The sequence below is a fragment of the Brienomyrus brachyistius genome, chromosome 2, assembly GCF_023856365.1.
Source record: "Brienomyrus brachyistius isolate T26 chromosome 2, BBRACH_0.4, whole genome shotgun sequence".
NCBI lineage: Eukaryota > Metazoa > Chordata > Actinopteri > Osteoglossiformes > Mormyridae > Brienomyrus > Brienomyrus brachyistius.
In genome coordinates, this window is record NC_064534.1 from 39168958 (window position 1) to 39190511 (window position 21554).

Below are 21554 nucleotides of genomic sequence, written 5' to 3' on the forward strand. Positions count from 1 at the left end.
ACTTGCTAAAAGCTGTATTTAAAAGAGCAGGTTGGCCGGGGTAATTCACACCCTTCAATGCCAACTTAATGTTTAGGTTAGTGGGAATCACAGAGGAATTAGGGATGGAAACTTCTTTGCTGGTGGTAGAAGCGGTCTGGTGAATTTTTAGAGAGAAGAGGCCGTCGATGTTTGAATGTAGAAAATTGTTCTGGCTGCAGCCTGCAGTATGGACTTGTTGGTGTGTGTAGCTCCCAGTGTTCTGACAGCGCGACGTTTTGGGGAAGCATGTGATTCAGCAGCTACCAGTGGGCTTCGTGCGGCGGAGATTTTGTGGCTGTTAGCTGAGTTGATAGCAGAGGGTCGTTAAGAGAAGCCTGCATGCGGTAGGCAAAGGAGTAATGTTTGCCGGCGGGGGACGTGCGGCGATTAACCTGTGAGGTAGTGAAAAGGACTTAAAGAGAAGGAAGTGTGCGGATGCGGAAAGAATGGAATAATTGTGGTAGGCTGCCGGCTGAGTAGTTTGGTGAATGTTTGGTGTGGGTCCGGCGCTGCCGATTGGATGGTGGTGCTGCAGTGTGAGTCAGATAAAAAAAAAAAAAAAACCAGGAGTAGGATCCAATGGGACTAACTGGCATGTAGAGACGCGTGTCATGCAAAGGGGCTGTTTTGGGTAGCATTTCTCGCTTACGGCCATACCACCCTGAACACGCCTGATCTCGTCTGATCTCGGAAGCCAAGCAGGGTAGGGTCTGGTTAGTACTTGGATGGGAGACCTCCTGGGAATACCAGGTGCTGTAAGCCTTTCTCACTTTTACTTTATACAGGGGGCGCTCCACTTCACGATTAATTTAAATCTATCACTCCCCTTCCATTTTACTATTATATATATATATATATTTTTTTTTTCTCTCATTCATAAAGGCAGCTTTTAGAAACCGTTTTACTCTAAATACTTCCTGGTAATTCTAGGTGCTGTAAGCTGTTCGTGCCTTTATTCCACCAGGGCGCGATCTTCTCACAAACTTGAAGACTGTCACTCCCCATTCACGTTTTACAACTTATTGTTAATGATAAAGAGACAGCTTTTTACACACAGTTTTAAACAAAGTACTGATATTATTCCTCTTCAACTGACCGCTTTGTTTTATATGCAAAAACCACTTCGCCACAGAAGACTCGATATTTTTGGCATAGCAAGTTCTGCTCTTCTCCTTTCAAAACTTGCTAAAAGCTGTATTTAAAAGAACAGATTGGCCGGGGTAATTCACACCCTTCAATGCCAGCTTAATGTTTAGGTTAGTGGGAATCACAGAGGAATTAGGGATGGAAACTTCTTTGCTGGTGGTAGAAGCGGTCTGGTGAATTTTTAGAGAGAAGAGGCCGTCGATGTTTGAATGTAGAAAATTGTTCTGACTGCAGCCTGCAGTATGGACTTGTTGGTGTGTGTAGCTCCCAGTGTTCTGACAGCGCGACGTTTTGGGGAAGCATGTGATTCAGCAGCTACCAGTGGGCTTCGTGCGGCGGAGATTTTGTGGCTGTTAGCGGAGTTGATAACAGAGGGTCGTTAAGAGAAGCCTGCATGCAGTAGGCAAAGGAGTAATGTTTGCCGGCGGGGGACGTGCGGCGATTAACCTGTGCGGTAGTGAAAAGGAGTTAAAAAGAAGGAAGTGTGCGGATGCGGAAAGAATGGAATAATTGTGGTAGGCTGCTGGCTGAGTAGTTTGGTGAATGTTTGGTGTGGGTCCGGCGCTGCCGATTGGATGGTGGGGCTGCAGTGTGAGTCAGATAAAAAAAAAAAAAAAACAGGAGTAGGATCCAATGGGACTAACTGGCATGTATAGAGGCGTGTAATGCAAAAGGGCTGTTTTTGGTAGCATCTCTCGCTTACGGCCATACCACCCTGAACACGCCTGATCTCATCTGATCTTGGAAGCTAAGCAGGGTAGGGTCTGGTTAGTACTTGGATGGGAGACCACCTGGGAATACCAGGTGCTGTAAGCTTTTCTCACTTTTACTTTATACAGGGGGCGCTCCACTTCACGATTAATTTAAATCTATCACTCCCCTTCCATTTTACTATTTTATATATATATATTTTTTTTTTCTCTCATTCATAAAGGCAGCTTTTAGAAACCGTTTTACTCTAAATACTTCCTGGTAATTCTAGGTGCTGTAAGCTGTTCGTGCCTTTATTCCACCAGGGCGCGATCTTCTCACAAACTTGAAGACTGTCACTCCCCATTCACGTTTTACAACTTATTGTTAATGATAAAGAGACAGCTTTTTACACACAGTTTTAAACAAAGTACTGATATTATTCCTCTTCAACTGACCGCTTTGTTTTCTATGCAAAAACCACTTCGCCACAGAAGACTCGATATTATTGGCATAGCAAGCTCTGCTCTTCTCCTTTCAAAACTTGCTAAAAGCTGTATTTAAAAGAACAGATTGGCCGGGTAATTCACACCCTTCAATGCCAGCTTAATGTTTAGGTTAGTGGGAATCACAGAGGAATTAGGGATGGAAACTTCTTTGCTGGTGGTAGAAGCGGTCTGGTGAATTTTTAGAGAGAAGAGGCCGTCGATGTTTGAATGTAGAAAATTGTTCTGGCTGCAGCCTGCAGTATGGACTTGTTGGTGTGTGTAGCTCCCAGTGTTCTGACAGCGCGACGTTTTGGGGAAGCATGTGATTCAGCAGCTACCAGTGGGCTTCGTGCGGCGGAGATTTTGTGGCTGTTAGCGGAGTTGATAACAGAGGGTCGTTAAGAGAAGCCTGAATGCAGTAGGCAAAGGAGTAATGTTTGCCGGCGGGGGACGTGCGGCGATTAACCTGTGCGGTAGTGAAAAGGAGTTAAAAAGAAGGAAGTGTGCGGATGCGGAAAGAATGGAATAATTGTGGTAGGCTGCCGGCTGAGTAGTTTAGTGAATGTTTGGTGTGGGTCCGGCGCTGCCGATTGGATGGTGGGGCTGCAGTGTGAGTCAGATAAAAAAAAAAAAAACCAAGAGTAGGATCCAATGGGACTAACTGGCATGTATAGACGCGTTTAATGCAAAAGGGCTGTTTTTGGTAGCATCTCTCGCTTACGGCCATACCACCCTGAACACGCCCGATCTCGTCTGATCTCGGAAGCTAAGCAGGGTAGGGTCTGGTTAGTACTTGGATGGGAGACCTCCTGGGAATACCAGGTGCTATAAGCCTTTCTCACTTTTACTTTATACAAGGGGCGCTCCACTTCACGATTAATTTAAATCTATCACTCCCCTTCCATTTTACTATTTTATATATATATTTTTTTTTTTCTCTCATTCATAAAGGCAGCTTTTAGAAACCGTTTTACTCTAAATACTTCCTGGTAATTCTAGGTGCTGTAAGCTGTTCGTGCCTTTATTCCACCAGGGCGCGATCTTCTCACCAACTTGAAGACTGTCACTCCCCATTCACGTTTTACAACTTATTGTTAATGATAAAGAGACAGCTTTTTACACACAGTTTTAAACAAAGTACTGATATTATTCCTCTTCAACTGACCGCTTTGTTTTCTATGCAAAAACCACTTCGCCACAGAAGACTCGATATTATTGGCATAGCAAGTTCTGCTCTTCTCCTTTCAAAACTTGCTAAAAGCTGTATTTAAAAGAACAGATTGGCCGGGGTAATTCACACCCTTCAATGCCAGCTTAATGTTTAGGTTAGTGGGAATCACAGAGGAATTAGGGATGGAAACTTCTTTGCTGGTGGTAGAAGCGGTCTGGTGAATTTTTAGAGAGAAGAGGCCGTCGATGTTTGAATGTAGAAAATTGTTCTGGCTGCAGCCTGCAGTATGGACTTGTTGGTGTGTGTAGCTCCCAGTGTTCTGACAGCGCGACGTTTTGGGGAAGCATGTGATTCAGCAGCTACCAGTGGGCTTCGTGCGGCGGAGATTTTGTGGCTGTTAGCGGAGTTGATAACAGAGGGTCGTTAAGAGAAGCCTACATGCAGTAGGCAAAGGAGTAATGTTTGCCGGCGGGGGACGTGCGGCGATTAACCTGTGCGGTAGTGAAAAGGAGTTAAAAAGAAGGAAGTGTGCGGATGCGGGAAGAATGGAATAATTGTGGTAGGCTGCCGGCTGAGTAGTTTGGTGAATGTTTGGTGTGGGTCCGGCGCTGCCGATTGGATGGTGGGGCTGCAGTGTGAGTCAGATAAAAAAAAAAAAAACCAGGAGTAGGATCCAATGGGACTAACTGGCATGTATAGATGCGTGTAATGCAAAAGGGCTGTTTTTGGTAGCATCTCTCGCTTACGGCCATACCACCCTGAACACGCCCGATCTCATCTGATCTCGGAAGCTAAGCAGGGTAGGGTCTGGTTAGTACTTGGATGGGAGACCACCTGGGAATAGCAGGTGCTGTAAGCTTTTCTCACTTTTACTTTATACAGGGGGCGCTCCACTTCACGATTAATTTAAATCTATCACTCCCCTTCCATTTTACTATTTTATATATATATATTTTTTTTTTCTCTCATTCATAAAGGCAGCTTTTAGAAACCGTTTTACTCTAAATACTTCCTGGTAATTCTAGGTGCTGTAAGCTGTTCGTGCCTTTATTCCACCAGGGCGCGATCTTCTCACCAACTTGAAGACTGTCACTCCCCATTCACGTTTTACAACTTATTGTTAATGATAAAGAGACAGCTTTTTACACACAGTTTTAAACAAAGTACTGATATTATTCCTCTTCAACTCACCGCTTTGTTTTCTATGCAAAAACCACTTCACCACAGAATATTCGATATTATTGGCATATTATCTGCTCTTCTCCTCCTTTCAAAACTTGCTAAAAGCTGTATTTAAAAGAGCAGGTTGGCCGGGGTAATTCACACCCTTCAATGCCAGATTAATGTTTATGTTAGTGGGAATCACAGAGGAATTAGGGATGGAAACTTCTTTGCTGGTGGTAGAAGCGGTCTGGTGAATTTTTAGAGAGAAGAGGCCGTCGATGTTTGAATGTAGAAAATTGTTCTGGCTGCAGCCTGCAGTATGGACTTGTTGGTGCGTGTAGCTCCCAGTGTTCTGACAGCGCGACGTTTTGGGGAAGCATGTGATTCAGCAGCTACCAGAGGGCTTCGTGCGGCGGAGATTTTGTGGCTGTTAGCGGAGTTGATAGCAGAGGGTCGTTAAGAGAAGCCTGCATGCGGTAGGCAAAGGAGTAATGTTTGCCGGCGGGGGACGTGCGGCGATTAACCTGTGCGGTAGTGAAAATGACTTAAAGAGAAGGAAGTGTGCGGATGCGGAAAGAATGGAATAATTGTGGTAGGGTGCCGGCTGAGTAGTTTGGTGAATGTTTGGTGTGGGTCCGGCGCTGCCGATTGGATGGTGGTGCTGCAGTGTGAGTCAGATTAAAAAAAAAAAAAAACAGGTGTAGGATCCAATGGGACTAACTGGCATGTATAGACGCGTGTAATGCAAAATAGCTGTTTTTGGTAGTGTCTCTCGCTTACGGCCGTACCACCCTGAACACACCCGATCTCGTCCGATCTCGGAAGCTAAGCAGCGTAAGGTCTGGTTAGTACTTGGAAGGGAGACCACCTGGGAATACCAGGTGCTGTAAGCTTTTCTCACTTTTACTTTATACAGAGGGCGCTCCACTTCACGATTAATTTAAATCTATCACTCCCCTTCCATTTTACTATTTTATACATATATTTTTTTTCTCTCATTCATAAAGGCAGCTTTTAGAAACCGTTTTACTCTAAATACTGCCTGGTAATTCTAGCTGCTGTAAGCTGTTCGTACCTTTATTCCACCAGGGCGTGATCTTCTCACAAACTTGAAGACTGTCACTCCCCATTCACGTTTTACAACTTATTGTTAATGATAAAGAGACAGCTTTTTACACGCAGTTTTAAACAAAGTACTGATATAATTCCTCTTCAACTCACCACTTTGTTTTCTATGCAAAAACCACTTCGCCACAGAAGACTCGATATTATTGGCATATTATCTGCTCTTCTCCTCCTTTCAAAACTTGCTAAAAGCTGTATTTAAAAGAGCAGGTTGGCCGGGGTAATTCACACCCTTCAATGCCAGCTTAATGTTTAGGTTAGTGGGAATCACAGAGGAATTAGGGATGGAAACTTCTTTGCTGGTGGTAGAAGCGGTCTGGTGAATTTTTAGAGAGAAGAGGCCGTCGATTTTGAATGTAGAAAATTGTTCTGGCTGTAGCCTGCAGTATGGACTTGTTGGCGTGTGTAGCTCCCAGTGTTCTGACAGCGCGACGTTTTGGGGAAGCATGTGATTCAGCAGCTACCAGTGGGCTTCGTGCGGCGGAGATTTTGTGGCTGTTAGCGGAGTTGATAACAGAAGGTCATTAAGAGAAGCCTGCATGCGGTAGGCAAAGGAGTAATGTTTGCCGGCGGGGGACGTGCGGCGATTAACCTGTGCGGTAGTGAAAAGGAGTTAAAGAGAAGGAAGTGTGCGGATGCGGAAAGAATGGAATAATTGTGGTAGGCTGCCGGCTGAGTAGTTTGGTGAATGTTTGGTGTGGTTCCGGCACTGCCGATTGGATGGTGAGGCTGCAGTGTAAGTCAGATTAAAAAAAAAAAAAAAAACAGGAGTAGGATCCAATGGGACTAACTAGCATGTATAGAGGCGTGTAATGCAAAAGGGCTGTTTTTGGTAGTTTTTCTCGCTCACGGCCATACCACCCTGAACACGCCCGATCTCGTCCGATCTCAGAAGCCAAGCAGGATAGGGTCTGGTTAGTACTTTGATGGGAGACCTACTGGGATTACCCTGTGCTGTAAGCTTTTCTCACTTTTACTTTATACAGGGGGCGCTCCACTTCTCGATTAATTTAAATCTATCACTCCCCTTCCATTTTACTATTTTATATATTTCTTTTTTCTCTCATTCATAAAGGCAGCTTTTACACACGTTTTACTCTAAATACTGCCTGGTAATTATAGCTGCTGTAAGCTGTTCGTGCCTTTATTCCACCAGGGCGCGATCTTCTCACAAACTTGAAGACTGTCACTCCCCATTCACGTTTTACAACTTATTGTTAATGATAAAGAGACAGCTTTTTACACACAGTTTTAAACAAAGTACTAATATAATTCCTCTTCAACTCCCCGCTTTGTTTTCTATGCAAAAACCACTTCGCCACAGAAGACTCGATATTATTGGCATAGCAAGTTCTGCTCTTCTCCTTTCAAAACTTGCTAAAAGCTGTATTTAAAAGAACAGATTGGCCGGGGTAATTCACACCCTTCAATGCCAGCTTAATGTTTAGGATAGTGGGAATCACAGAGGAATTAAGGATGGAAACTTCTTTGCTGGTGGTAGAAGCGGTCTGGTGAATTTTTAGAGAGAAGAGGCCGTCGATGTTTGAATGTAGAAAATTGTTCTGGCTGCAGCCTGCAGTATGGACTTGTTGGTGTGTGTAGCTCCCAGTGTTCTGACAGCGCGACGTTTTGGGGAAGCATGTGATTCAGCAGCTACCAGTGGGCTTCGTGCGGTGGAGATTTTGTGGCTGTTAGCGGAGTTGATAACAGAGGGTCGTTAAGAGAAGCCTGCATGCAGTAGGCAAAGGAGTAATGTTTGCCGGCGGGGGACGTGCGGCGATTAACCTGTGCGGTAGTGAAAAGGAGTTAAAGAGAAGGAAGTGTGCGGATGCGGAAAGAATGGAATAATTGTGGTAGGCTGCCGGCTGAGTAGTTTGGTGAATGTTTGGTGTGGGTCCGGCGCTGCCGATTGGATGGTGGGGCTGCAGTGTGAGTCAGATAAAAAAAAAAAAAAAAACCAGGAGTAGGATCCAATGGGACTAACTGGCATGTATAGACGCGTGTAATGCAAAAGGGCTGTTTTTGGTAGCATCCCTCGCTTACGGCCATACCACCCTGAACACGCCCGATCTCGTCTGATCTCGGAAGCCAAGCAGGGTAGGGTCTGGTTAGTACTTGGATGGGAGACCTCCTGGGAATACCAGGTGCTGTAAGCCTTTCTCACTTTTACTTTATACAGGGGGCGCTCCACTTCACGATTAATTTAAATCTATCACTCCCCTTCCATTTTACTATTTTATATATATATTTTTTTTTTCTCTCATTCATAAAGGCAGCTTTTAGAAACCGTTTTACTCTAAATACTTCCTGGTAATTCTAGGTGCTGTAAGCTGTTCGTGCCTTTATTCCACCAGGGCGCGATCTTCTCACAAACTTGAAGACTGTCACTCCCCATTCACGTTTTACAACTTATTGTTAATGATAAAGAGACAGCTTTTTACACACAGTTTTAAACAAAGTACTGATATTATTCCTCTTCAACTGACCGCTTTGTTTTCTATGCAAAAACCACTTCGCCACAGAAGACTCGATATTATTGGCATAGCAAGTTCTGCTCTTCTCCTTTCAAAACTTGCTAAAAGCTGTATTTAAAAGAACAGATTGGCCGGGGTAATTCACACCCTTCAATGCCAGCTTAATGTTTAGGTTAGTGGGAATCACAGAGGAATTAGGGATGGAAACTTCTTTGCTGGTGGTAGAAGCGGTCTGGTGAATTTTTAGAGAGAAGAGGCCGTCGATGTTTGAATGTAGAAAATTGTTCTGGCTGCAGCCTGCAGTATGGACTTGTTGGTGTGTGTAGCTCCCAGTGTTCTGACAGCGCGACGTTTTGGGGAAGCATGTGATTCAGCAGCTACCAGTGGGCTTCGTGCGGCGGAGATTTTGTGGCTGTTAGCGGAGTTGATAACAGAGGGTCGTTAAGAGAAGCCTGCATGCAGTAGGCAAAGGAGTAATGTTTGCCGGCGGGGGACGTGCGGCGATTAACCTGTGCGGTAGTGAAAAGGAGTTAAAAAGAAGGAAGTGTGCGGATGCAGAAAGAATGGAATAATTGTGGTAGGCTGCCGGCTGAGTAGTTTGGTGAATGTTTGGTGTGGGTCCGGCGCTGCCGATTGGATGGTGGGGCTGCAGTGTGAGTCAGATAAAAAAAAAAAAAGAACATTAGTAGGATCCAATGGGACCAACTGGCATGTATAGAGGCGTGTAATGCAAAAGGGCTGTTTTTGGTAGCATCTCTCGCTTACGGCCATACCACCCTGAACACGCCTGATCTCGTCTGATCTCGGAAGCCAAGCAGGGTAGGTTTTGGTTAGTAGTTGGATGGGAGACCTCCTGGGAATACCAGGTGCTGTAAGCTTTTCTCACTTTTACTTTATACAGGGGGCGCTCCACTTCACGATTAATTTAAATCTATCACTCCCCTTCCATTTTACTATTTTATATATATATATATATTTTTTCTCATTCATAAAGGCAGCTTTTAGAAACCGTTTTACTCTAAATACTTCCTGGTAATTCTAGGTGCTGTAAGCTGTTCGTGCCTTTATTCCACCAGGGCGCGATCTTCTCACAAACTTGAAGACTGTCACTCCCCATTCACGTTTTACAACTTATTGTTAATGATAAAGAGACAGCTTTTTACACACAGTTTTAACACTACGATCCCTGAAATCAACGAAATTTTTCGGACGCACCTCGGGTGGAGCCCCCCCCTCACTCCCCACACAAGCTGCCCGCCCCCTCATCAGCGCCAATCAACACCTATTGTTTTGCAAATGAAAGCGGAGTTTCACGGTTTCAGCTTCGGGTCTGCACAGAAACGTTTTCTAACAGTGTGGTCTGAGGAATCGTAAAATACATGCGTTAATATATCATAATTTGAAACACCATTTCTCTTGATTCGGTAATTTCAGTTTCAAGAAAGTATTTGATGGAATAAATACATGCATTTGCTTACTGCCTGTAGCAATCGGTAATCTGATTTTCAGTTTTAAAGTTCGATCAGGGCTAAATGACAAATTAATTAATGTATGTCATCCAAATTACCCTTGCATGATATTTGCATTATAAATGTACCGACAGACAAAGCATTTTTATAGGTAATGAAGAAAAACCTGCAACTTGCAATGTGCAAAGACCGTAATCCCCGTAAGAAGTGCATGCACACAAAAGACTGCTGATTACTATGTCCATTTGTTATGAGAGAGCACAATGCGCTTTGAATGTAAACACTGACGTTGCTACTTGCGAAAAAGATCGCGCAGTTATGAGCGCACAAAAGACTGTAAATTACTGCGGACGTGTGTGCATTTGTGCGTAGGATTATGAGATGCCACGGTGAACTTCACACGGAAACAATTCACATGTTACATGGGAAACATTGCGCAGTTATCAGCGCACAAAAGACTGTAAATTACTCCCGACGTGTGTGCATTTGTGTGTGGGATTATGAGATGCCATGGTGAACTTCACACGGAAACAATTCACATGTTACATGGGAAACATTGCGCAGTTATCAGCGCACAAAAGACTGTAAATTACTCCCGACGTGTGTGCATTTGTGTGTGGGATTATGAAATGCCACAGTGAACACAAACACTTCGTGATGTACGTATGAAACAGGATGGGCAATTATGAGCACACAAAAGTGCTAATTATTCATAAACAGATTGTGGTCCAGATATATAATTACGGCATAATAAAAAAAAGACTTTCGCGTGCGTGTGTGTTTCCGTATCACATTCAATCGGTTATTTTTGATATAATAAATACATACAGTTGATGTCTGCGACAATCTGTGTAACCTTATTCAGTTGTAAAAGTTAGAGCTAAAAGATAAATTGATTTACATATATCGGTAAAAGAACCATGGCATAACATTAGCGCGATATATGCATTATAAATGAATCACTAAGTAAGAACTCAGGACACTGCAGCTGCGCTTTGCATGAAGGCTAAAGATGGCTCTGTTTGGGAAAAAGAAACTTCGGCGTCGATTTATGCAAGAAAAAGAGATTGAAAAAGAAATGAAGACACAGCTTAGACAAGCTTCTGTTCCTCAGCTTTCCACTGGAAAGAGGACTCAGTGTCAGGTGCTCCGTCACTGTAATAGGCAGGGGCGCCGCTAAGGGGGGGAAAGTTGGGACAATTCTAAGGGCCCACGCCCTTTAGGGGCCCCCAGAGATCTGAATGGGTGTGGTAGGGGGGCCCAACCTCATATTTTGTCATAGGGCCCAAAATTGCTAGCGGCGCCCCTGGTAATAGGAACCACAGTACAGAGAGATGTGTGCAGTGTGACAGGTACACCTGTCGCAAGTGTAGGAAGGAGTGTCATTGGGTGTGTGATGACTGTTAGTGGATAGAAAAGGTTTTGTATCTTTAGTGTATGTGCTTATTTTGTATAATAAATGTGTATCTTCCACTTGAATGACACGGACTCTCTCTCTCTATCATACACACACATGCTCTTTATCTTTATACCATCTGATACTTGAAATTTACACATTCTTTGTCAATATTCCTGCAGCTTGTACTCATGAATCAATGATGCAACTTTTCCCCATGTGGCACATGAAGTGTTTACATCAGAAATGCACATGCGTGCACATGTATGACATGTTATTTCATCATACATTTACACATATAGTTGTAGACACAGAACATACATCAAAATATATGTATTTGCTATATCAAAATATATTTGTGTAATTGACACCACGGTTACCGTAGTAGATTTGGGGGTTCCACTGTATTTCAAATTATTATGTATCAAAGCATGTGAATCCTTACAATACATCACTAGATAAACTCTTTAGTGCAGACCTGAGTTGAAGAAGTGACTTCAGGCTGGGGGATGACTTCAGCTGAGTGACTGTGATTCATTTGCAAAACAAAAGGTGTTAATGGTGCTGGAGAGGGGGCGGGCAGCTTGTGAGGGGAGTAAGAGGGGGGGCTCCTTGTGAGGAGAGCCTCATTTTTCCAGGAATTCTAGTGTTAAACAAAGTACTGATATTATTCCTCTTCAACTGACCGCTTTGTTTTCTATGCAAAAACCACTTCGCCACAGAAGACTCGATATTATTGGCATAGCAAGTTCTGCTCTTCTCCTTTCAAAACTTGCTAAAAGCTGTATTTAAAAGAACAGATTGGCCGGGGTAATTCACACCCTTCAATGCCAGCTTAATGTTTAGGATAGTGGGAATCACAGAGGAATTAAGGATGGAAACTTCTTTGCTGGTGGTAGAAGCGGTCTGGTGAATTTTTAGAGAGAAGAGGCCGTCGATGTTTGAATGTAGAAAATTGTTCTGGCTGCAGCCTGCAGTATGGACTTGTTGGTGTGTGTAGCTCCCAGTGTTCTGACAGCGCGACGTTTTGGGGAAGCATGTGATTCAGCAGCTACCAGTGGGCTTCGTGCGGTGGAGATTTTGTGGCTGTTAGCGGAGTTGATAACAGAGGGTCGTTAAGAGAAGCCTGCATGCAGTAGGCAAAGGAGTAATGTTTGCCGGCGGGGGACGTGCGGCGATTAACCTGTGCGGTAGTGAAAAGGAGTTAAAAAGAAGGAAGTGTGCGGATGCGGAAAGAATGGAATAATTGTGGTAGGCTGCCGGCTGAGTAGTTTGGTGAATGTTTGGTGTGGGTCCGGCGCTGCCGATTGGATGGTGGGGCTGCAGTGTGAGTCAGATAAAAAAAAAAAAAAAACCAGGAGTAGGATCCAATGGGACTAACTGGCATGTATAGACGCGTGTAATGCAAAAGGGCTGTTTTTGGTAGCATCTTTCGCTTACGGCCATACCACCCTGAACACGCCCGATCTCGTCTGATCTCGGAAGCCAAGCAGGGTAGGGTCTGGTTAGTACTTGGATGGGAGACCTCCTGGGAATACCAGGTGCTGTAAGCCTTTCTCACTTTTACTTTATACAGGGGGCGCTCCACTTCACGATTAATTTAAATCTATCACTCCCCTTCCATTTTACTATTTTATATATATATATTTTTTTTTCTCTCATTCATAAAGGCAGCTTTTAGAAACCGTTTTACTCTAAATACTTCCTGGTAATTCTAGGTGCTGTAAGCTGTTCGTGCCTTTATTCCACCAGGGCGCGATCTTCTCACAAACTTGAAGACTGTCACTCCCCATTCACGTTTTACAACTTATTGTTAATGATAAAGAGACAGCTTTTTACACACAGTTTTAAACAAAGTACTGATATTATTCCTCTTCAACTGACCGCTTTGTTTTCTATGCAAAAACCACTTCGCCACAGAAGACTCGATATTATTGGCATAGCAAGTTCTGCTCTTCTCCTTTCAAAACTTGCTAAAAGCTGTATTTAAAAGAACAGATTGGCCGGGGTAATTCACAGCCTTCAATGCCAGCTTAATGTTTAGGTTAGTGGGAATCACAGAGGAATTAGGGATGGAAACTTCTTTGCTGGTGGTAGAAGCGGTCTGGTGAATTTTTAGAGAGAAGAGGCCGTCGATGTTTGAATGTAGAAAATTGTTCTGGCTGCAGCCTGCAGTATGGACTTGTTGGTGTGTGTAGCTCCCAGTGTTCTGACAGCGCGACGTTTTGGGGAAGCATGTGATTCAGCAGCTACCAGTGGGCTTCGTGCGGCGGAGATTTTGTGGCTGTTAGCGGAGTTGATAACAGAGGGTCGTTAAGAGAAGCCTGCATGCAGTAGGCAAAGGAGTAATGTTTGCCGGCGGGGGACGTGCGGCGATTAACCTGTGCGGTAGTGAAAAGGAGTTAAAAAGAAGGAAGTGTGCGGATGCGGAAAGAATGGAATAATTGTGGTAGGCTGCCGGCTGAGTAGTTTGGTGAATGTTTGGTGTGGGTCCGGCGCTGCCGATTGGATGGTGGGGCTGCAGTGTGAGTCAGATAAAAAAAAAAAAAGAACATTAGTAGGATCCAATGGGACCAACTGGCATGTATAGAGGCGTGTAATGCAAAAGGGCTGTTTTTGGTAGCATCTCTCGCTTACGGCCATACCACCCTGAACACGCCTGATCTCGTCTGATCTCGGAAGCCAAGCAGGGTAGGTTTTGGTTAGTAGTTGGATGGGAGACCTCCTGGGAATACCAGGTGCTGTAAGCTTTTCTCACTTTTACTTTATACAGGGGGCGCTCCACTTCACGATTAATTTAAATCTATCACTCCCCTTCCATTTTACTATTTTATATATATATATATATATTTTTTTTCTCATTCATAAAGGCAGCTTTTAGAAACCGTTTTACTCTAAATACTTCCTGGTAATTCTAGGTGCTGTAAGCTGTTCGTGCCTTTATTCCACCAGGGCGCGATCTTCTCACAAACTTGAAGACTGTCACTCCCCATTCACGTTTTACAACTTATTGTTAATGATAAAGAGACAGCTTTTTACACACAGTTTTAACACTACGATCCCTGAAATCAACGAAATTTTTCGGACGCACCTCGGGTGGAGCCCCCCCCTTACTCCCCACACAAGCTGCCCGCCCCCTCATCAGCGCCAATCAACACCTATTGTTTTGCAAATGAAAGCGGAGTTTCACGGTTTCAGCTTCGGGTCTGCACAGAAACGTTTTCTAACAGTGTGGTCTGAGGAATCGTAAAATACATGCGTTAATATATCATAATTTGAAACACCATTTCTCTTGATTCGGTAATTTCAGTTTCAAGAAAGTATTTGATGGAATAAATACATGCATTTGCTTACTGCCTGTAGCAATCGGTAATCTGATTTTCAGTTTTAAAGTTCGATCAGGGCTAAATGACAAATTAATTAATGTATGTTATTAAAATTACCCTTGCATGATATTTGCATTATAAATGTACCGACAGACAAAGCATTTTTATAGGTAATGAAGAAAAACCTGCAACTTGCAATGTGCAAAGACCGTAATCCCCGTAAGAAGTGCATGCACACAAAAGACTGCTGATTACTATGTCCATTTGTTATGAGAGAGCACAATGCGCTTTGAATGTAAACACTGACGTTGCTACTTGCGAAAAAGATCGCGCAGTTATGAGCGCACAAAAGACTGTAAATTACTGCGGACGTGTGTGCATTTGTGCGTAGGATTATGAGATGCCACGGTGAACTTCACACGGAAACAATTCACATGTTACATGGGAAACATTGCGCAGTTATCAGCGCACAAAAGACTGTAAATTACTCCCGACGTGTGTGCATTTGTGTGTGGGATTATGAGATGCCATGGTGAACTTCACACGGAAACAATTCACATGTTACATGGGAAACATTGCGCAGTTATCAGCGCACAAAAGACTGTAAATTACTCCCGACGTGTGTGCATTTGTGTGTGGGATTATGAAATGCCACAGTGAACACAAACACTTCGTGATGTACGTATGAAACAGGATGGGCAATTATGAGCACACAAAAGTGCTAATTATTCATAAACAGATTGTGGTCCAGATATATAATTACGGCATAATAAAAAAAAGACTTTCGCGTGCGTGTGTGTTTCCGTATCACATTCAATCGGTTATTTTTGATATAATAAATACATACAGTTGATGTCTGCGACAATCTGTGTAACCTTATTCAGTTGTAAAAGTTAGAGCTAAAAGATAAATTGATTTACATATATCGGTAAAAGAACCATGGCATAACATTAGCGCGATATATGCATTATAAATGAATCACTAAGTAAGAACTCAGGACACTGCAGCTGCGCTTTGCATGAAGGCTAAAGATGGCTCTGTTTGGGAAAAAGAAACTTCGGCGTCGATTTATGCAAGAAAAAGAGATTGAAAAAGAAATGAAGACACAGCTTAGACAAGCTTCTGTTCCTCAGCTTTCCACTGGAAAGAGGACTCAGTGTCAGGTGCTCCGTCACTGTAATAGGCAGGGGCGCCGCTAAGGGGGGGAAAGTTGGGACAATTCTAAGGGCCCACGCCCTTTAGGGGCCCCCAGAGATCTGAATGGGTGTGGTAGGGGGGCCCAACCTCATATTTTGTCATAGGGCCCAAAATTGCTAGCGGCGCCCCTGGTAATAGGAACCACAGTACAGAGAGATGTGTGCAGTGTGACAGGTACACCTGTCGCAAGTGTAGGAAGGAGTGTCATTGGGTGTGTGATGACTGTTAGTGGATAGAAAAGGTTTTGTATCTTTAGTGTATGTGCTTATTTTGTATAATAAATGTGTATCTTCCACTTGAATGACACGGACTCTCTCTCTCTATCATACACACACATGCTCTTTATCTTTATACCATCTGATACTTGAAATTTACACATTCTTTGTCAATATTCCTGCAGCTTGTACTCATGAATCAATGATGCAACTTTTCCCCATGTGGCACATGAAGTGTTTACATCAGAAATGCACATGCGTGCACATGTATGACATGTTATTTCATCATACATTTACACATATAGTTGTAGACACAGAACATACATCAAAATATATGTATTTGCTATATCAAAATATATTTGTGTAATTGACACCACGGTTACCGTAGTAGATTTGGGGGTTCCACTGTATTTCAAATTATTATGTATCAAAGCATGTGAATCCTTACAATACATCACTAGATAAACTCTTTAGTGCAGACCTGAGTTGAAGAAGTGACTTCAGGCTGGGGGATGACTTCAGCTGAGTGACTGTGATTCATTTGCAAAACAAAAGGTGTTAATGGTGCTGGAGAGGGGGCGGGCAGCTTGTGAGGGGAGTAAGAGGGGGGGCTCCTTGTGAGGAGAGCCTCATTTTTCCAGGAATTCTAGTGTTAAACAAAGTACTGATATTATTCCTCTTCAACTGACCGCTTTGTTTTCTATGCAAAAACCACTTCGCCACAGAAGACTCGATATTATTGGCATAGCAAGTTCTGCTCTTCTCCTTTCAAAACTTGCTAAAAGCTGTATTTAAAAGAACAGATTGGCCGGGGTAATTTACACCCTTCAATGCCAGCTTAATGTTTAGGTTAGTGGGAATCACAGAGGAATTAGGGATGGAAACTTCTTTGCTGGTGGTAGAAGCGGTCTGGTGAATTTTTAGAGAGAAGAGGCCGTCGATGTTTGAATGTAGAAAATTGTTCTGGCTGCAGCCTGCAGTATGGACTTGTTGGTGTGTGTAGCTCCCAGTGTTCTGACAGCGCAACGTTTTGGGGAAGCATGTGATTCAGCAGCTACCAGTGGGCTTCGCGCGGCGGAGATTTTGTGGCTGTTAGCGGAGTTGATAACAGAGGGTCGTTAAGAGAAGCCTGCATGCAGTAGGCAAAGGAGTAATGTTTGCTGGCGGGGGACGTGCGGCGATTAACCTGTGCGGTAGTGAAAAGGAGTTAAAGAGAAGGAAGTGTGCGGATGCGGAAAGAATGGAATAATTGTGGTAGGCTGCCGGCTGAGTAGTTTGGTGAATGTTTGGTGTGGGTCCGGCGTTGCCGATTGGATGGTGGGGCTGCAGTGTGAGTCAGATAAAAAAAAAAAAAAAACCAGGAGTAGGATCCAATGGGACCAACTGGCATGTATAGAGGCGTGTAATGCAAAAGGGCTGTTTTTGGTAGCGTCTCTCGCTTACGGCCATACCACCCTGAACACACCTGATCTCGTCTGATCTCGGAAGCCAAGCAGGGTAGGGTCTGGTTAGTACTTGGATGGGAGACCACCTGGGAATACCAGGTGCTGTAAGCTTTTCTCACTTTTACTTTATACAGGGGGCGCTCCACTTCACGATTAATTTAAATCTATCACTCCCCTTCCATTTTACTATTTTATATATATATTTTTATTTTCTCTCTTTCATAAAGGCAGCTTTTACACACCGTTTTACTCTAAATACTGCCTGGTAATTCTAGGTGCTGTAAGCTGTTCGTGCCTTTATTCCACCAGGGCGCGATCTTCTCACAAACTTGAAGACTGTCACTCCCCATTCACGTTTTACAACTTATTGTTAATGATAAAGAGACAGCTTTTTACACACAGTTTTAAACAAAGTACTGATATTATTCCTCTTCAACTGACCGCTTTGTTTTCTATGCAAAAACCACTTCGCCACAGAAGACTCGATATTATTGGCATAGCAAGTTCTGCTCTTCTCCTTTCAAAACTTGCTAAAAGCTGTATTTAAAAGAACAGATTGGCCGGGGTAATTCACACCCTTCAATGCCAGCTTAATGTTTAGGTTAGTGGGAATCACAGAGGAATTAGGTATGTAAACTTCTTTGCTGGTGGTAGAAGCGGTCTGGTGAATTTTTAGAGAGAAGAGGCCGTCGATGTTTGAATGTAGAAAATTGTTCTGGCTGCAGCCTGCAGTATGGACTTGTTGGTGTGTGTAGCTCCCAGTGTTCTGACAGCATGACGTTTTGGGGAAGCATGTGATTCAGCAGCTACCAGTGGGCTTCGTGCGGCGGAGATTTTGTGGCTGTTAGCGGAGTTGATAACAGAGGGTCGTTAAGAGAAGCCTGCATGCAGTAGGCAAAGGAGTAATGTTTGCCGGCGGGGGACGTGCGGCGATTAACCTGTGCGGTAGTGAAAAGGAGTTAAAAAGAAGGAAGTGTGCGGATGCGGAAAGAATGGAATAATTGTGGTAGGCTGCCGGCTGAGTAGTTTGGTGAATGTTTGGTGTGGGTCCGGCGCTGCCGATTGGATGGTGGTGCTGCAGTGTGAGTCAGATAAAAAAAAAAAAAAACCAGGAGTAGGATCCAATGGGACTAACTGGCATGTATAGACGCGTGTAATGCAAAAGGGCTGTTTTTGGTAGCGTCTCTCGCTTATGGCCATACCACCCTGAACACGCCCGAGTCTGATCTCAGAAGCTAAGCAGGGTAGGGTATGGTTAGTACTTGGATGAGAGACCACCTGGGAATACCAGGTGCTGTAAGCTTTTCTCACTTTTACTTTATACAGGGGGCGCTCCACTTCACGATTAATTTAAATCTATCACTCCCCTTCCATTCTACTATTTTATATATATTTTTTTATTTTCTCTCTTTCAAAAAGGCAGCTTTTACACACCGTTTTACTCTAAATACTGCCTGGTAATTCTAGGTGCTGTAAGCTCTTCGTGCCTTTATTCCACCAGGGCGCGATCTTCTCACAAACTTGAAGACTGTCACTCCCCATTCACGTTTTACAACTTATTGTTAATGATAAAGAGACAGCTTTTTACACACAGTTTTAAACAAAGTACTGATATTATTCCTCTTCAACTGACCGCTTTGTTTTCTATGCAAAAACCACTTCACCACAGAAGACTCGATATTATTGGCATAGCAAGTTCTGCTCTTCTCCTTTCAAAACTTGCTAAAAGCTGTATTTAAAAGAACAGATTGGCCGGGGTAATTCACACCCTTCAATGCCAGCTTAATGTTTAGGTTAGTGGGAATCACAGAGGAATTAGGGATGGAAACTTCTTTGCTGGTGGTAGAAGCGGTCTGGTGAATTTTTAGAGAGAAGAGGCCGTCGATGTTTGAATGTAGAAAATTGTTCTGGCTGCAGCCTGCAGTATGGACTTGTTGGTGTGTGTAGCTCCCAGTGTTCTGACAGCGCGACGTTTTGGGGAAGCATGTGATTCAGCAGCTACCAGTGGGCTTCGTGCGGCGGAGATTTTGTGGCTGTTAGCGGAGTTGATAACAGAGGGTCGTTAAGAGAAGCCTGCATGCAGTAGGCAAAGGAGTAATGTTTGCCGGCGGGTGACGTGCGGCGATTAACCTGTGCGGTAGTGAAAAGGAGTTAAAAAGAAGGAAGTGTGCGGATGCGGAAAGAATGGAATAATTGTGGTAGGCTGCCGGCTGAGTAGTTTGGTGAATGTTTGGTGTGGGTCCGGCGCTGCCGATTGGATGGTGGGGCTGCAGTGTGAGTCAGATAAAAAAAAAAAAAAAAACAGGAGTAGGATCCAATGGGACTAACTGGCATGTATAGACGCGTGTAATGCAAAAGGGCTGTTTTTGGTAGCGTCTCTCGCTTATGGCCATACCACCCTGAACACGCCCGATCTCATCCGATCTCGGAAGCCAAGCAGGGTAGGGTCTGGTTAGTACTTGGATGGGAGATCTCCTGGGAATACCAGGTGCTGTAAGCTTTTCTCACTTTTACTTTATACAGGGGGCGCTCCACTTCACGATTAATTTAAATCTATCACTCCCCTTCCATTTTACTATTTTATATATATATATATATATTTTTCTCTCATTCATAAAGGTAGCTTTTACACACCGTTTTACTCTAAATACTTTCTGGTAATTCTAGGTGCTGTAAGCTGTTCGTGCCTTTATTCCACCAGGGCGCGATCTTCTCACAAACTTGAAGACTGTCACTCCCCATTCACGTTTTACAACTTATTGTTAATGACAGCTTTTTACACACAGTTTTAAACAAAGTACTGATATTATTCCTCTTCAACTGACCGCTTTGTTTTCTATGCAAAAACCACTTCGCCACAGAAGACTCGATATTATTGGCATAGCAAGTTCTGCTCTTCTCCTTTCAAAACTTGCTAAAAGCTGTATTTAAAAGAACAGATTGGCCGGGGTAATTCACACCCTTCAATGCCAGCTTAATGTTTAGGTTAGTGGGAATCACAGAGGAATTAGGGATGGAAACTTCTTTGCTGGTGGTAGAAGCGGTCTGGTGAATTTTTAGAGAGAAGAGGCCGTCGATGTTTGAATGTAGAAAATTGTTCTGGCTGCAGCCTGCAGTATGGACTTGTTGGTGTGTGTAGCTCCCAGTGTTCTGACAGCGCGACGTTTTGGGGAAGCATGTGATTCAGCAGCTACCAGTGGGCTTCGTGCGGCGGAGATTTTGTGGCTGTTAGCGGAGTTGATAACAGAGGGTCGTTAAGAGAAGCCTGCATGCAGTAGGCAAAGGAGTAATGTTTGCCGGCGGGGGACGTGCGGCGATTAACCTGTGCGGTAGTGAAAAGGAGTTAAAAAGAAGGAAGTGTGTGGATGCGGAAAGAATGGAATAATTGTGGTAGGCTGCCGGCTGAGTAGTTTGGTGAATGTTTGGTGTGGGTCCGGCGCTGCCGATTGGATGGTGGTGCTGCAGTGTGAGTCAGATAAAAAAAAAAAAAAAAACCAGGAGTAGGATCTAATGGGACTAACTGGCATGTATAGACGCGTATAATGCAAAAGGGCTGTTTTTGGTCGTGTCTCTCGCTTACGGCCATACCACCCTGAACACGCCCGATCTCATCGGATCTCGCAAGCCAAGGAGGGTAGGGTCTGGTCAGTACTTGGATGGGAGACCTCCTGGGAGTACCAGGTGCTGTAAGCTTTTCTCACTTTTACTTTATATAGGGGGCGCTCCACTTCACGATTAATTTAAATCTATCACTCCCCTTCCATTTTACTATTTTATATATATATATATTTTTTTCTCTCATTCATAAAGGCAGCTTTTACACACCGTTTTACTCTAAATACTTCCTGGTAATTCTAGGTGCTGTAAGCTGTTCGTGCCTTTATTCCACCAGGGCGCGATCTTCTCACAAACTTGAAGACTGTCACTCCCCATTCACGTTTTACAACTTATTGTTAATGATAAAGAGACAGCTTTTTACACACAGTTTTAAACAAAGTACTGATATTATTCCTCTTCAACTGACCGCTTTGTTTTCTATGCAAAAACCACTTCGCCACAGAAGACTCGATATTATTGGCATAGCAAGTTCTGCTCTTCTCCTTTCAAAACTTGCTAAAAGCTGTATTTAAAAGAACAGATTGGCCGGGGTAATTCACACCCTTCAATGCCAGCTTAATGTTTAGGTTAGTGGGAATCACAGAGGAATTAGGGATGGAAACTTCTTTG

The 21554-nt window shown here is 43.7% G+C and overlaps 12 non-coding genes and 2 pseudogenes across 12 annotated transcripts; all 14 read left to right on the plus strand.

Moving 5' to 3' along the window:
- The first annotated feature begins 664 nt into the window (after positions 1-664).
- Positions 665-783, plus strand: LOC125733755 (5S ribosomal RNA). The gene has a single exon (XR_007393092.1). It is a non-coding gene; the product is annotated as a 5S ribosomal RNA (ribosomal RNA).
- A 1081-nt stretch (positions 784-1864) lies between these two features.
- On the plus strand, positions 1865-1983 carry LOC125734036 (5S ribosomal RNA). The gene has a single exon (XR_007393364.1). It is a non-coding gene; the product is annotated as a 5S ribosomal RNA (ribosomal RNA).
- A 1077-nt stretch (positions 1984-3060) lies between these two features.
- LOC125733398 (5S ribosomal RNA) lies at positions 3061-3179 on the plus strand. The gene has a single exon (XR_007392744.1). It is a non-coding gene; the product is annotated as a 5S ribosomal RNA (ribosomal RNA).
- A 1077-nt stretch (positions 3180-4256) lies between these two features.
- LOC125732947 (5S ribosomal RNA) lies at positions 4257-4375 on the plus strand. Its single transcript, XR_007392309.1, has one exon. It is a non-coding gene; the product is annotated as a 5S ribosomal RNA (ribosomal RNA).
- A 1079-nt stretch (positions 4376-5454) lies between these two features.
- On the plus strand, positions 5455-5573 carry LOC125737160 (5S ribosomal RNA). Its single transcript, XR_007396426.1, has one exon. It is a non-coding gene; the product is annotated as a 5S ribosomal RNA (ribosomal RNA).
- A 1076-nt stretch (positions 5574-6649) lies between these two features.
- Positions 6650-6768, plus strand: LOC125732061 (5S ribosomal RNA; annotated as a pseudogene).
- A 1074-nt stretch (positions 6769-7842) lies between these two features.
- LOC125732395 (5S ribosomal RNA) lies at positions 7843-7961 on the plus strand. The gene has a single exon (XR_007391776.1). It is a non-coding gene; the product is annotated as a 5S ribosomal RNA (ribosomal RNA).
- A 1077-nt stretch (positions 7962-9038) lies between these two features.
- Positions 9039-9157, plus strand: LOC125730362 (5S ribosomal RNA). Its single transcript, XR_007390707.1, has one exon. It is a non-coding gene; the product is annotated as a 5S ribosomal RNA (ribosomal RNA).
- Positions 9158-12578: 3421 nt separating this feature from the next.
- LOC125732396 (5S ribosomal RNA) lies at positions 12579-12697 on the plus strand. Its single transcript, XR_007391777.1, has one exon. It is a non-coding gene; the product is annotated as a 5S ribosomal RNA (ribosomal RNA).
- A 1078-nt stretch (positions 12698-13775) lies between these two features.
- Positions 13776-13894, plus strand: LOC125730370 (5S ribosomal RNA). The gene has a single exon (XR_007390717.1). It is a non-coding gene; the product is annotated as a 5S ribosomal RNA (ribosomal RNA).
- Positions 13895-17319: 3425 nt separating this feature from the next.
- Positions 17320-17438, plus strand: LOC125733427 (5S ribosomal RNA). Its single transcript, XR_007392773.1, has one exon. It is a non-coding gene; the product is annotated as a 5S ribosomal RNA (ribosomal RNA).
- Positions 17439-18515: 1077 nt separating this feature from the next.
- On the plus strand, positions 18516-18630 carry LOC125732115 (5S ribosomal RNA; annotated as a pseudogene).
- Positions 18631-19708: 1078 nt separating this feature from the next.
- LOC125734011 (5S ribosomal RNA) lies at positions 19709-19827 on the plus strand. The gene has a single exon (XR_007393341.1). It is a non-coding gene; the product is annotated as a 5S ribosomal RNA (ribosomal RNA).
- A 1074-nt stretch (positions 19828-20901) lies between these two features.
- LOC125731155 (5S ribosomal RNA) lies at positions 20902-21020 on the plus strand. Its single transcript, XR_007391439.1, has one exon. It is a non-coding gene; the product is annotated as a 5S ribosomal RNA (ribosomal RNA).
- Positions 21021-21554: the final 534 nt, after the last annotated feature.